Source organism: Durio zibethinus, chromosome 16 (assembly GCF_047325235.1).
Source record: "Durio zibethinus cultivar Kanyao isolate XHJ-2024 chromosome 16, ASM4732523v1, whole genome shotgun sequence".
Classification (NCBI taxonomy): domain Eukaryota; kingdom Viridiplantae; phylum Streptophyta; class Magnoliopsida; order Malvales; family Malvaceae; genus Durio; species Durio zibethinus.
The window spans coordinates 6450730-6464223 of record NC_143177.1 but is presented as its reverse complement, the minus strand read 5'-3'; the positions used below and the strand labels follow the sequence as shown (position 1 = coordinate 6464223).

At 31.5% G+C, this 13494-nt stretch overlaps 1 pseudogene across 1 annotated transcript in view; it reads left to right on the top strand.

Moving 5' to 3' along the window:
* Window positions 1-1240: 1240 nt before the first annotated feature.
* Window positions 1241-13494, top strand: part of LOC149514250 (binding partner of ACD11 1-like) — a 54027-nt pseudogene continuing 41773 nt past the window's right edge. The window contains exons 1-3 of the transcript XR_016328482.1: window positions 1241-1914; window positions 2011-2089; window positions 7573-7665. The product of XR_016328482.1 is annotated as a binding partner of ACD11 1-like (transcript). The remainder of the gene's footprint in view (window positions 1915-2010; window positions 2090-7572; window positions 7666-13494) is intronic.

Below are 13494 nucleotides of genomic sequence, written 5' to 3'. Positions count from 1 at the left end.
ATCTTATTAAATAAATGAATTTCGTCCGGTTATATATTGGTTTATTAGTTATTGATTTGATTTGTTTACTAATTTTTTTGTTTATATTAAAAATTATTTAAATTCTGAAAAAAAAAAAAAAAAACAAAAATAAAGGGACTTCTGCTGTTAATCGGGGCAGAATGAGCTTGTTTCATTTATACTAGAAAGTTAGCTCCGGCTTTGCTGCGAGTATATTATTTTAATTGATATATTTAATATGTAATAAAAAATAAAATAATAATCATGCAATAAATTAAAAGATCAATAAATAAATAAGAGAGAATAAAATAAAGCTGTAGTTTGCGTTATAAAATGATTGTTTCCTTTTGTTTGGTGTATATTTTTCTTTCCATCAGCCTGATTAGTTTCGATATAAAAGAAAGCCTCAGCAACTCCAGCAAATGGACCCCTTCAGATCAACCACCGGCTCCGCTCCTTCAATCTCTAAATATGAATTTTGTTTCTTGAGAATAACATGACTTGCATTTTTTTTTTTAAGTTTTGAAGGGCATTAAGCATATACCAAATTTTAGAGTAAACACTTAATATTTACTAATACCTTAATACAATTAAAAGCAAAATCAAACCCCATGCTAAGACATCTTAAGGATTGGACACAACAACCCCATCCCTCATCTCAAAAGCTATGCACTATGCATAATTTGTTTTTTTAATTGGTTTTCAATTATGCATAGTGCATAGCTTTTAAGATGAGGGATGGGGTTGTTGAGTCCAATCCTTAAATTGAAATTTGCAATTTGCAATCTGCAAATAAACTTGAAGAACCATCCATCATTTCTAATTTTTAAAAAATGGAAAACAAACTTTTTTTTCCGAATAGAATTGATAAAAAGCTTAGCTGATTACTGCTCGAAATCGACAAACTAATCTAATGATAACAATATGAAAGTAAAAGAAATGAAACTAATAGAAATGTCCTCGAACAAATAAATGAGTTGTTTGTACCATGGAAGATTCATTGTAAGAGGCGTAAGAGACGCTGCGACAGTTCTTAGAAATGAGATTCAAAATTTTATTTTTTTTTGAAATCCCCAGGAATAATCCACCATTCAAACTTTGACCACGGTAGTGATAATGGGATGACGCTGAAAAGCTTTTAAAAAATTGTTTGGATAAAATTGAAAAAAAAAAAAAGAAAAAGAAAGAAAGAAAAGTGAGACATCAGGAAAAAAAAAAAAAAGGGAAAACCTTTTATCTACCCCTCTCCTATTCTTTCTTTTGTTAAATCAATGAACACAAGATTTGATAACTACTCATCCCATTTTTTCTTTTTTTTTTTTTAAATCAAAGAATGAATATAACTGCCCCTTCTTCCCCTTGTTTCTTTTTCAAATCAAAGGTTATGTGCTACGTGAACAAAGAAAAAATGATGTGAGTGAAAAAAAAAGTGTTCAAACAAAAAAATTAAAAAAAAAATAAACTTTGAATGACACGTAGATAAGCTGAATATTGGTCAATGAAAAGTCAACATGAGTAAGATTTATAGTATGGATGGATATGGCGAATATACTGTTTCATGGTAATGGTTGCTCGAATCTTAATTATTGATGTTTATCCTCCGCAGAATAACAGGGATTGCGAAAGCTTTAAACTTTATGAGAGGGGAATAAATTCGTGCATATCACCACCCTTTATTCTCCTTTCTCCCACTAGTAAAATTATTCATTTTTATGATCTGCTCTGAATTCTTGGTTTTTTGTGGGCAGAGAGAGATGGTAAACATCACAACAATCGTAGGAAGAAACTAAAAAAGAAAATGGCTAATCCGGATTTAACTGTTCTCGTTCTCAACCTTTCTCCAGGAGTGACTCTCGGAGAGCTCACTGAATTTTTCTCTTACTGTGGCCATGTGGAGAAAATCCTGCTTCGGGGGTAATTACAACTCTAAAGCTTGCTCCATATCATTTTTTTTTGTTCAATTATGTATTTACCTTTTCTATCATTACTGTCTTTCTTTTCTGTGACCAGTGCGAATAAAGATCAATCACAGTCAGCTCTGATAACATTTAGGCATCCATATGCTTATCAAACAGCTCTTCTCCTAAATGTAAGAAACAAATACTTTGAATAATTTAGGTGATATATGACACGGTGTTTAATGGTCGTGGAGCCGAGTTGATTGGGATATTTCTTTGTACGTTTCCTCAAATAGTTTTTTAAAACAGTGCGTGAAATTATTAGCTTTTTGTCATCTTTACGCCGGTCACTCGATCAAGAATTTCAGATATATTCTAAAAGTTTATATAGAGTCACAAACGGGTGGGTTTATGGGATTCGACTTCTATCAAATTTGAATTTTGTTTAAATCGAATTATTTCAGATTTAAATTATTATAAATTTGAGTATTTTAAGATTCAAAATATTTTAACTTTGAGATTTTTTTTTATTTTATTTTTCAATCAAATTTGGATTGTTTCATGTCGAATCCATTCTCTTTTTTTTTTTTTTTTTAAATTAAAAGCTCTTTTCATTGCTTCAAATTCGTGATATCCATCAGTAAAACTGAGTTTATTAAACTTGGGAGTTCATCTATCCAGTACAAATCATTCTCTAGCAGTTAGGAATGTTGGGCTAAAGTGTGAGCTGCAACATTTCCTTCATCGTGTGTTGTATTTGGCAAATGTCAAGCTCCCCAATGCTCACCTTGCTGTCATGTAAGAGTGGAGGAATGCTGGACAGACCTTCATATTCCTGTTGCAAGCCTTTAATGACAATTCTCGAGTCTCCTTCTAAGATGATTCTCCTCAAGCCCATCTATAATGCAATCTACAATGCTTTAGCTGCTGAATAGGCCTCAACGATGCTGGCCTCCACAACCCAGTTTACTCTGACAGAGGCAGCACCCACAACTAGACCCAAGTGGTCCCTTACAATAATGCTTATTCCTCCTTTCCTGCTTTGTGGGTTTAAAGCACCATCAAAGTTAACTTTGTAGAGAGATTCTGGTGGAGCTTCCCACTTCGTTTTATTCATGCTTCTCTGTCTTTGTTGCATCACTGTTTTACTTTGAAACTCTACCAGTAGCATTTGACCTTTTTGGCTTATGGCCTCCTCCAGTTGTCTTTGTCCTTTCTTGACATGCAGATTCCTATCTTCCCACAGTAGCCACAGAACCATTATGAATTGTTCAAAGTCTGCATTTGACAAAACTGACATGCCTGTTCCAGCCATTCCTTGAAGCTATGGATTTGCAGTTGGGTCAACTGCTGCATGCTATCTGAATCAGCCCATACTTTACGTGGGGTGGAATAGTCTTTTAATGCATGGACCACGGTCTTATTCGCTCCTCCACATCTTGGACAACATGGATTAACTGTTGCCATTCTGGTAGCTAGCTCCCCCCATCGTTGGCAGGATTTCATGGCAGGTCCTCCATGCAAATAGTTTCACCTTTGGAGATAATTAAGCTCTCCAGATTTTCCTCCAGATCAACGAATGGCTTCCCGTTTCCATCTCTGTCGCTATCTGCAACCTGTAACCACTTTTGACAGTGTATTCCCCATGCTTATTGTGATGCCAGATCAGTTTGTCAGGCAATCCGGTTTTACTCAATGGGATTGCACATATCGTTTCTTTCTCAGCTTGGTTGAATTCCATGCATATCAACTCTTCTTTCCAGCTGCCATTCTCCACATCTATCAATTCTGAATCCTTGAAACTGGTTCAGGGGAAGTATCTAGCCTTCAGTACCTTGTAGCATAGTGACTCTGTATCTTGTAGAAGCTTCCAACCTTGCTTGCCTAGCATTGCTCGTTTGAATTTCTCTAGGTCTCTGAAGCCGATGCCACTTCTTGTTTTTGGCGTACAAAATGTTTTCCAATTAATTAAATGCATGCCTTTCCAACTTGTCTGACTTCTCCACCAACACCTACTTAGGATGCTTGCAAGTTCCTAGCATAATGACTTCGGTAATAGGAATCAATTTATTGTGTATGCTGGAATGGCTAACAACACTGCTTTGATGAAAACTTCCTTTCCAGCCATTGACAAAAGTCGTCCACTCCAATGCTGAATCCTAGCCTGTACTTTCTCCTTTAAACTCCCGAAGGCTTTTTTCTTCCCTCTACCCACTAAGGTTGGTAACCTCAGGTACTATTCTGAACTAGCAGTTGCGTTGATGTCAAACAACTGTTGGAGGGTATCTCTCAGGTCCCTTGTAGCATTATGACTGAAGAAAAGCGCTAAATTGTTAAAGTTAATTTTCTACCCCAATCATTCTTCATATAACTTTTGCATGCTTTTCACCTTCTCGCCATCACTTCTCACTTCTGTTCGCTCTAGCGAGCATCAAGCTGTCGTCGGCAAAGAAAAAGTGATTTACTCTAGGGCCAAATCTGCTTGCCCTAACTCCTTGAATTTCTTTACTCCTTTAAGACCTCGATAGTAGAGCAGACAATCCATTTGCATAAAACAAAAACAAATATGGTGGCAAGGGATCCTCCTGTTGAAGGCCTCTGCTTGGACAATAACAGCTATATATATAGGCAACTAAAACTTTGTTCATAATAAGTCTACCCGGGATAAATGTGTTAATCCAAAAGGCCTTAATCCAATTATATCAATGAAAGCAAAATCAAACAATTAATCAATTACACCAATATATCTAAGTAGATTTTATTAGTCTCTTCTAATCTATTTACAAACATTCACAGGCCTATCCAATCAAACTAGCAGAAGCATAATCAAATAATTAAATAATCACACAAGAGATAACGATTTAATGTAATTCGGCTTAACCAATCTATGCTCACAGATGAGAAAAAAATCAACTAGTAGAGAATTAAAAATATACATCAAATCATATTAACCACTCAACAATCAATACCTAAAAACCCTCTCAATCTTTTCTAGTTCTATGAAGTATTGTTAACCCAAATAAATACATACCCATGTGCATCAATTCACCATATTTATGTGACTATGTTAATCTCCTCTAGTCCACTCACAAACATACACATCCATAAGACGTGAATCTCCAATAATTTTATGGGGTGTTTATCTCATAAAACTCTATAACTCTCTTACATTTTTTTTCTCATGCTTAACTCTATAGAAACTTCACTTAGTTATAAGTATACAAACTTGCCAATTAAGAATCTTTTTCTTTTTAGAATTCTTCTTCTACAAATCAATCTTACCTATTAAACATCAATTTTCTCTTAGAATTTTTTTTTTGCAAGTTTTCTTGTCTATCAAGTAATATCCAACTAATTTCAAACAAATCTGTTATGGGATTTGAGTCATTATTCCTAACAATTTTTACCTTGATGCAAATTTCATCAAATTATCTATCTTCATACTAAACATGATTGGCTCCACTTGCAATGAAAATTTCGTAACAATCTTCTCTGTATGTCTTCACACTTCACACAAATCAATCTTCAAAACATAAACTCAAACTTTTTCCTTGAGTCGAACTCTTTTGGACTTGCTTCTTCCCATATCTTGAACATTCAGCTTTGATACTACTGTTAGGCCAAAAGGCCCCAATCCAATTACACCAGCGAAAGTTAAATCAAATAATTAATCAGTCACACCACCATACATATATGGACCTTCTCAATTTTCTCTAGTCCACACATAAACATTCACACACCCATCCAATCAAGCCAGCCGAAGTATAATCAAACAATTAAATAATCACTCAAGAGATAGTAATTTAACATGGTTTCGCCTAATTGACCTATGTCTACAAATAAGAAAAAAGATCCACTAGTTGTAGAGAATTACATACATCAAATCATATCAACCATTCAACAATCAATACTCATAGACCCTCTCAATCTCCTCTAGTTTTATAAAGTATTCTTAACCCAAACAAACACATACTCATGTACACCAATTCACCATACTTATATAGATCATCTCAATCTCTTCTAGTCTACTCACAAACATATAAACATACACACCAATAAGACTTGAATCCCTAGTAGTCCTATAGAGTATCTATCTCATAAAACCTTACAACTGTCTTATATATATTTTTTATGCCTAACTCTATAGAGATTTCATTTATTTATACGCTTATAAATTTGTCTATTACGAATCTTTTTTCTTTTAAGATTCTTCTTCTGCAAATCAAACTTATCTATTAAGAATCACTTTCCTCTTAAAATTCTTCTTTTACAAGTTTTTGTATCTATAAAGTAATATCTAATTAATTTCAAATAAATCTGTTATAAAATTTGAGTCACTATTCTCCATAATATGTACTCTGAAATTCACTTATGCACCTACGAAGAACATATTTCATTCTGTTCACTAGTACTTTAGACACTAATTTATAAGTGACATTGCACAAGTTGATAAGTCAAATTGTTCAAAGTTTCTAGGACTTTTAACTTTCGGGACAAGGACAATGTAAGTTTTGTTGACGACATGCACAGAATGGTGACCGTTTAAAACGTCTAAACAAAATGAGATAACATCATGACCAATAATATGCCAATATTTTTGGTAGAAAATAGCCTGCGTACTATCAAGTCCTGACAATTTAGTGGGATGCATCTGTTTAAGGGCTTGAACTATTTCTTCTGGTTTGAACTCTAGTAATAGAAGCCGGTTCATTTAGTCTATGATTTGGTGATCCATCATCTCAAGAATGATTTCTTTATTGTGTGATTCTTGGGATTCAAAGAGCTGCTCAAAATAGTTCTTGGCAATATTATTCACGTCCTCTTCCACCTCACACCAACTTCCATTGCTATTTTCCCGTCCCATGATGCAATTTCTCCTTAGGCAGTTATTCACCTGTGCATGAAAATATGTTGTGTTCCTGTCACCTCCCTTGAACCAATCAACCTGTGCCCTTTGCTTTCAAAAGATTTCTTCTTTTTCCAATAATTCATCCAGCCTCTTTCTCGTCAATATTTCCTCCTCCAGTATGTTGTCATCGACTGTCTGCTCTTTCAACCAACCCAGTTTTTGGGTCATTTCCACTATCAGACTACTACGTCAAATCCATTCATAATCAATAAGAAACAATAAATTTTACCCCCATTCAATTAATTCCATGCAGAATATGACTTCTTCATGGTTGTGAATGTAAAGATATTCATATGTTGCGACTTGCGTGCACATTATGTTACTGGGATTCGTTATGTTTCTCAACTACCCCTCTCAATACTTAATCGAATGCGGATATGATTCAAATATAAGAAAAAAAAAATACTATAAAGAAGGAAAATTTTTATGCTAGGCATCGATATGTATAAAAGCCACAACTTTTATTTGCAAGTGTGTACGGATTTTGCAAGACTCAATGGGGCAAAAAGTGGTTTTCGATGATATGTTGTTTAACGCTTGCATGAGTGATGCGTCTAGTTTCAGATATTGACCACCCATTAGTCCATTCCTGACCATTTTATGGTGTTCCACATTCAAATTTTAGTTATTCTTATTCATTAAAAAAAAAAAAGAAGAAAAAGAAAAAATCATCATTGCTTTTGCTTTTAGTCATTTCATTCTAATGTTCAAATTACGATTTTCCCCATTCATATGTAATTGACGTTTGTGCCACTTGGTTTGCAGAATGCAATATTTGCAGGCCAACCAATTCGAATTCTGCCAAAGAAGGATGTTGCAGATCCTCCACTCCCGCATAAATTCTCTAATGTTACTGAGGTTTCTCTTTCCTTTTCTCTCCAATTGTATCTATATGTGTATATATATATATATATATATATATATGCATAAATTGCCTATTAACGTGCAGGCTTCCATATGTTTGAGCACACACGTCACAGTGCTTGTATTTGTAGAGGGATATGGCCTTTTTCACATAGAAACACTAGAAAATCCAAATTTATACATATGTTTAATAATAACTAGAATTTTTTCGGTTGCTTTGCTACGAGATAAATTTTGTTTTATATTTTAAAATATTTATTTTCACTAATCTTAATATATGATAATATCATTTTAATCGCCTTTTGTTTATAATGATAATTTTAATAAAAAATAAAATTGGAATTAAGAAAATTAAATATAAAAAATGATTATTCATAAAACTACATATTACCATTGTTTGTAAATGTAGTTGATACTATATTTTCAAATTCTTTTAAATATTTATTTTGTTTTATAATTTAAACATAAATTACTATTCGTGTAATAAAAATAGAGAAATTATTTGATACTCTCTAAAATGGAGTCTTTTAATTTTATAAGCAAAATTAATATAGTGAAACATATTCCACTTCTATTTTTAATTAGTTTTTTTATTTTGTTAAATATATCTTAAAAAACATGTGTCATCCTATTAACCTCTTTTATAAAATTAAAAAATTACACTAACAATATATTCAATATTTTCTCATAAAATCTATATTATTAATTTTGTAGAGATTGGGGCAAAGGGAGGACGTGTACGTGGCACCTCTCCTTCCACTTATCTCTACTTATTTTTTTATTAAATTTATATGATTTTTTAATTTTATTTTTTATTAAATAAATTTTATGAAAAAAAAAAAAAATAGGGATGACAGAGCAATTCATGTTCAATTGGTTTTAATGCGTATTGGTCTAATATAGTTGCATTTGAAAAAAAAAAAAAAAGATCAATTCAAGATTTTTTTAAAAATAGGATAAAATTGGAGATAAATTTAAAATGTTTCACCCCGTTTCAAGTGTTCATATAGCACCTCCTTCCTTTGTCTTTTTTTTTTTAATTTTCTTTTTTTTTTTTTGAAAACCCTTTCATTTTGAGGTTTCATTTTTTTTATTTTTTTATTTTTTTATTGTTATAACAATTTTTGGGATTGTTAGACAAAAATTTTTAAAAGTTTCAAAACAGGTAGTTGCCATTAATTTTTTTTATTAGGTGTGATTGCTTATTTAAAAAATTTATTTTTTTAATAAAACAATCAAAACGAATTTTAAGTTTTATCAAAAGATGTTTTGATCTTTGAAAATTAAGTTACACTTAGGATTACAATTACATGTGAAAAAATATTAGCATTTCTACAGCACCCGTTTAAAAATAATATCAATTAATCATGCGTTATCTTTAGTTTTGGATAAAAATGAATTTCATATGAAATTTAATAATCATTCCCTTCACTTTTTTTTCAAAATAAAATTAATTTTATTCAAACTTTTTGTTTAAAATATTGAAGAAATCTTTAAGTTAAAGAATCATTTTAAATTTTTGAAATGTCTAAGTAGAATTAAAGACAAACTTTTTTCCCTAAGATTCACCATGTCATTCATTTTAAAATGAAAATAACATTATTGGTAGATGATAATTGTTTTTAACCCTCAAATATCTAGATAGAGCACCAAAAATTATTTTTCACATGATGTTATTTTAGTTTTATTTTAAATTCTATTTTTTGAAATAACATTTTCTATAAAAAGTTATTTATGTAGGAAAAAAGTGATGTAACAATTAAATAACAAATAATAAATGCGTGAAACATATGTCAGCAATAATTTAAAAATGAAAATATTCAAATACGTGTCAAGTATGTTGATGAGATGTGATTTTGAAATCGAGTCCTTAAATATAAAAAGATTATTCAAACTCTTTAACCTTTAGATAGAGTTTAAGTGTGACTATTTATGCTTGAGATTGTTGGGAATATTGACTCAAATCTCATAAGAGATTTATTTGAGATTTGTCAGATATTGCTTGATGGATTATTTATACTTGAGATTGTTGGGAATATTGACTCAAATCTCATAAAAGATTTGTTTGGGATTTGTTTGAGATTTATTTGAGATTTATCAGATATTGCTTGATGGACAAGAAAACTTGCAAAAGAAGAATTCTAAGAGAAAAATGATTCTTAATAGGTAAGTTTGACTTGCAAGAGAAGAATTTTAAGAGAAAAAGATTCTTAATAGGTAAGTTTGACTTGCAGGAGAAGAATTCTAAGAGGAGAGAGATTCTTAATGGGCAAGTTTGTATAGTTATAAGTAGGTGAAGTCTTTACAGGGTTAGGAATGAGAAAAAGATGTAAGAGAGTTGTAAGATTTTGTGAGATAGACACCCCATAAGAGTATTAGAGCTCTACGTCTTATTGGTGTGTATGTTTGTTTGTGAGTGGACTAGAAGAGATGAGAGGGTTCACATAGGTATGATATATGGGAGCATATGAGTATGTGTTTGATTATGTTGAAAGGGTGGACAAGGATTTGGGTTTGTGTTTATTTGGGTTAAAAATACTCCATAGGACTAGAGGAGATTGAGAGTGTCTTATGAGTATTGATTATTGAGTGAGGTTGATGATTTGATGTATGTTTGTAATTCTCTACAACTAGTGGATCTTGTTTTTTATTCGTGGATGTATGTTAGTTGGATCGAATCATGTTAAATTATTGTTTCTTGTGTGTTTGATTTATTGTTTGATTTCGCTTCTGCTAGTGTGATTGGATTAGAGGCTTTTAGCTCAACAGAGATCCCATTTTTATTTTTGTTTTTTTTTTTTATTTTTTTGGTAATCTTATTATTGTTTTTTGTTAAGGAATCATGTGAGAAACTTAATGAAACAAAATTTTTTAAATAGCCCATCCTCTAGGCATCATTCAAAAACAAATTATTTTCATATGAGATTTTTATATAGATTCTTAAAATTTTGGGATGGTTTTAGGTGTGGGCTTAGGTCAATGTTTTTAGGATTTGAATGATTTTAAATTTTAGGATTTTAGGATTTCAGTGTTTTTTGTTTTTTATTAAACCTCTCTAAAAATCTCTAACATCTAGATAAATTTTTTGGAGCAATCTCACTTTTAATGACCTTTTAAAAAAAATCAGATTTTTATTGATTTTTTAGAGAGGTTTAAAAATGCAAATATCAAATTAAATATATGAATATAATTAATGACATATGCATGATAATGCAAAAAGCAAATATATACAAGGGAAAGAGAAATTGTTATTATTATTATTTATTTTGAGAAAAATAATTTTCTTTAATTCTCTAATATTTAAGTAGAATTCGAAATAATTAATCTTTCAAAACATAATTTGAATTCCTTCTAAGATCTAAGTGGGGTTTCAATATTATTTTTTCATTTTTGAGAAATATTATCTTACATTTTTTATTTTTCAAACAATAATAACAACTATTCCACTAGCAAAAAATATATAAAAATATAATATTAACATAAGCACTCATAATTTTTAATTCCATAAAATATCATTTATCAATGGCATGAATGCAAAATAAATAATAAAAAAAGGAAACAAGTAATAAATAATTAAAGCAATGAAATTACACCCAATAAAGGTTCAATAGCGGACCCAAAATCTATTGAGCCCAATAAACCAAGTTGCTGGGCTGAAACATGTGTGAACCTTGAACAAGAGCTTAGCACTTGGGCTAGATTTGGATGGCACGGTTTCGGTCACTCTCCGGGTCACAGGTCGAGTCTCTGTGTCAATCCAAATCTGCTGCCTTTTTTTTGCAACTTTATAAAGCTTATCTTTTTTTTAATCATTTCTTCCTCTTTAAAGAAAAAAACAATTCTGTCTTCCCTTCTTCGGAGAAACAAAACCCAGAACCGACCAGCCTCCTCCATTACCGCCATCGCGTATCACCACCGTCCAACGTCGTACCCTCCCTAAATTTTCACCATAGCTTCACCTTGAATTCCTCGTTCATGTTCTAGAGTCAGATTTTCGAGAATCGGCCCCTACAATCCTAGATTTGAAGTAATAGCTGACGGCTTCAACCCCTTTTTTCTGCTGTTCTCCATTGTCCGATTTGGCTAGGCTTTTACTAAGTTGTTGCTTTTGTTCTCCTCTCCACTTCCACCATTCCCAATCATCCCAAAGTCTCATCACCGCCATTGGCTTCTTATGTACCACCGTTGCTAGTGGCTTTCTCAACCCAGAAAATAACTCTTTTATTTCTTTCTTTTTTTTTATCGTTCGACTTATTTTTTTTGCTGCAAATCCAAACCAAACCCACCTCTAAACCCACGAAACTGCCTCCTTGCAAAACTAGTTGCTGCTCTTATTTTTTGGTTGATTTTTTTATGCAATTTTGGATTTTGGCAGAATGGGTTTTGATAGTGTTGGTTGGCTGTAGGGTCGTGGCGGTTGCGAAAGGTGTGTTTTGGGGATTGAGGCTGTATGATGGGGGTTATAGTGGGAGGCTCGGTTGGGACTGGGTTTCGACTCTTCTTTGGGGCTGCAAGGTGCTGGCTTTTAGTTTGGTGAATTGGTAGAAATAGGGTTGATATTGGTGGAGGTTGTGGTTTTAGGGTGTTTTGGTCAGGTAGGCACAGGGGAGGGGCTGAACTGGATTGGCTGTGGTGGATTAGGTGGCACGGATTGGCTGAGGGAGGGGGGAACTATTTTGTTTCAAGGGTTGGTTTCGGATGGCAGATTGTGGGAGATGGGGTGTGATGGAAATTTAGCTATGGTGGAAGAGAGAACTTCGAGCATTTCTTCTAAGAAAATTTTTTGTGAATTCCTGTATCAATTTTTTTCTGTGTATTTTCTCGTTATGAATTGCTCATCTATATCTATGAATAGAATCACATAAAACAACAAGAATTAAATGTTTCAACCAAAATTGCAATCTGGAAATGCACTAAAAAAATACAGAATGGGCACTTGGCTGGTTGTGGCATGACGCTCCCAGGTACGGTGGCTGCTAGTCACTTCAATTTACCTGTTTCCCTTGTTTTTTTTTTTTTTGTGTTTTTTAATAAATAAATAAATTTAATTAATTTTAAAAAAATAAAATAAAAAATAAGAATGAAATTAGGCTTACAAACTTAACTTGAGCCTAAGATTGAAGTTTAGGTCTTTATTGTTATCAGATTTGAGCTTTTAAAATCGAGCTTTAAAAATTGAATTTTAAATCTAAATAATTAAATTTTGTATTGACCAAAGTAATTGGATCTTAAAATTTGAATTTAGATTCAAATTAATTTTTGAGCCTTCGTTATCATACTTGTGTTTTTAAGATTAAATAATTCATATTTAAATTTCATCGATAAATTTTAATTTAACCTAAAGTAAATAAAGCTCAAATAACTTTATAAAATAAATTTAATTAAAATTCTCAAATGATTCAAATTATAGATGCAAATTAAGCATAAATAGAATTGAGCAAACTCGAAATAATTCGTATAAAATTATGTGTTTACATTTATTAGATCAATTTTGTAATAAAAAAATCAATTAAGATAAAAATGATAAAATAATTTGTATCTGATGAATTTCGATTTATTTCATTAAATATGTTTTTTTTTTTAATTTGAGACAATTGGGTTGAGTATTTTTTTTTCTAAATTGAGTTTGGATAAAAGTAAAGTTTTAAATGTTATTTATCAGTATATAAATTTTTTTATTATTTAATTAATTTTATATTTATATATTTTATTAAAAATATTATTTAATACTTTAATTAATAAATTCATTTGCCACCCTATTTGCCTTTTTTTATCATTTTTTGTTTCTTAAAATTTTATTTGTTATATAAATTTTGAAAAAAA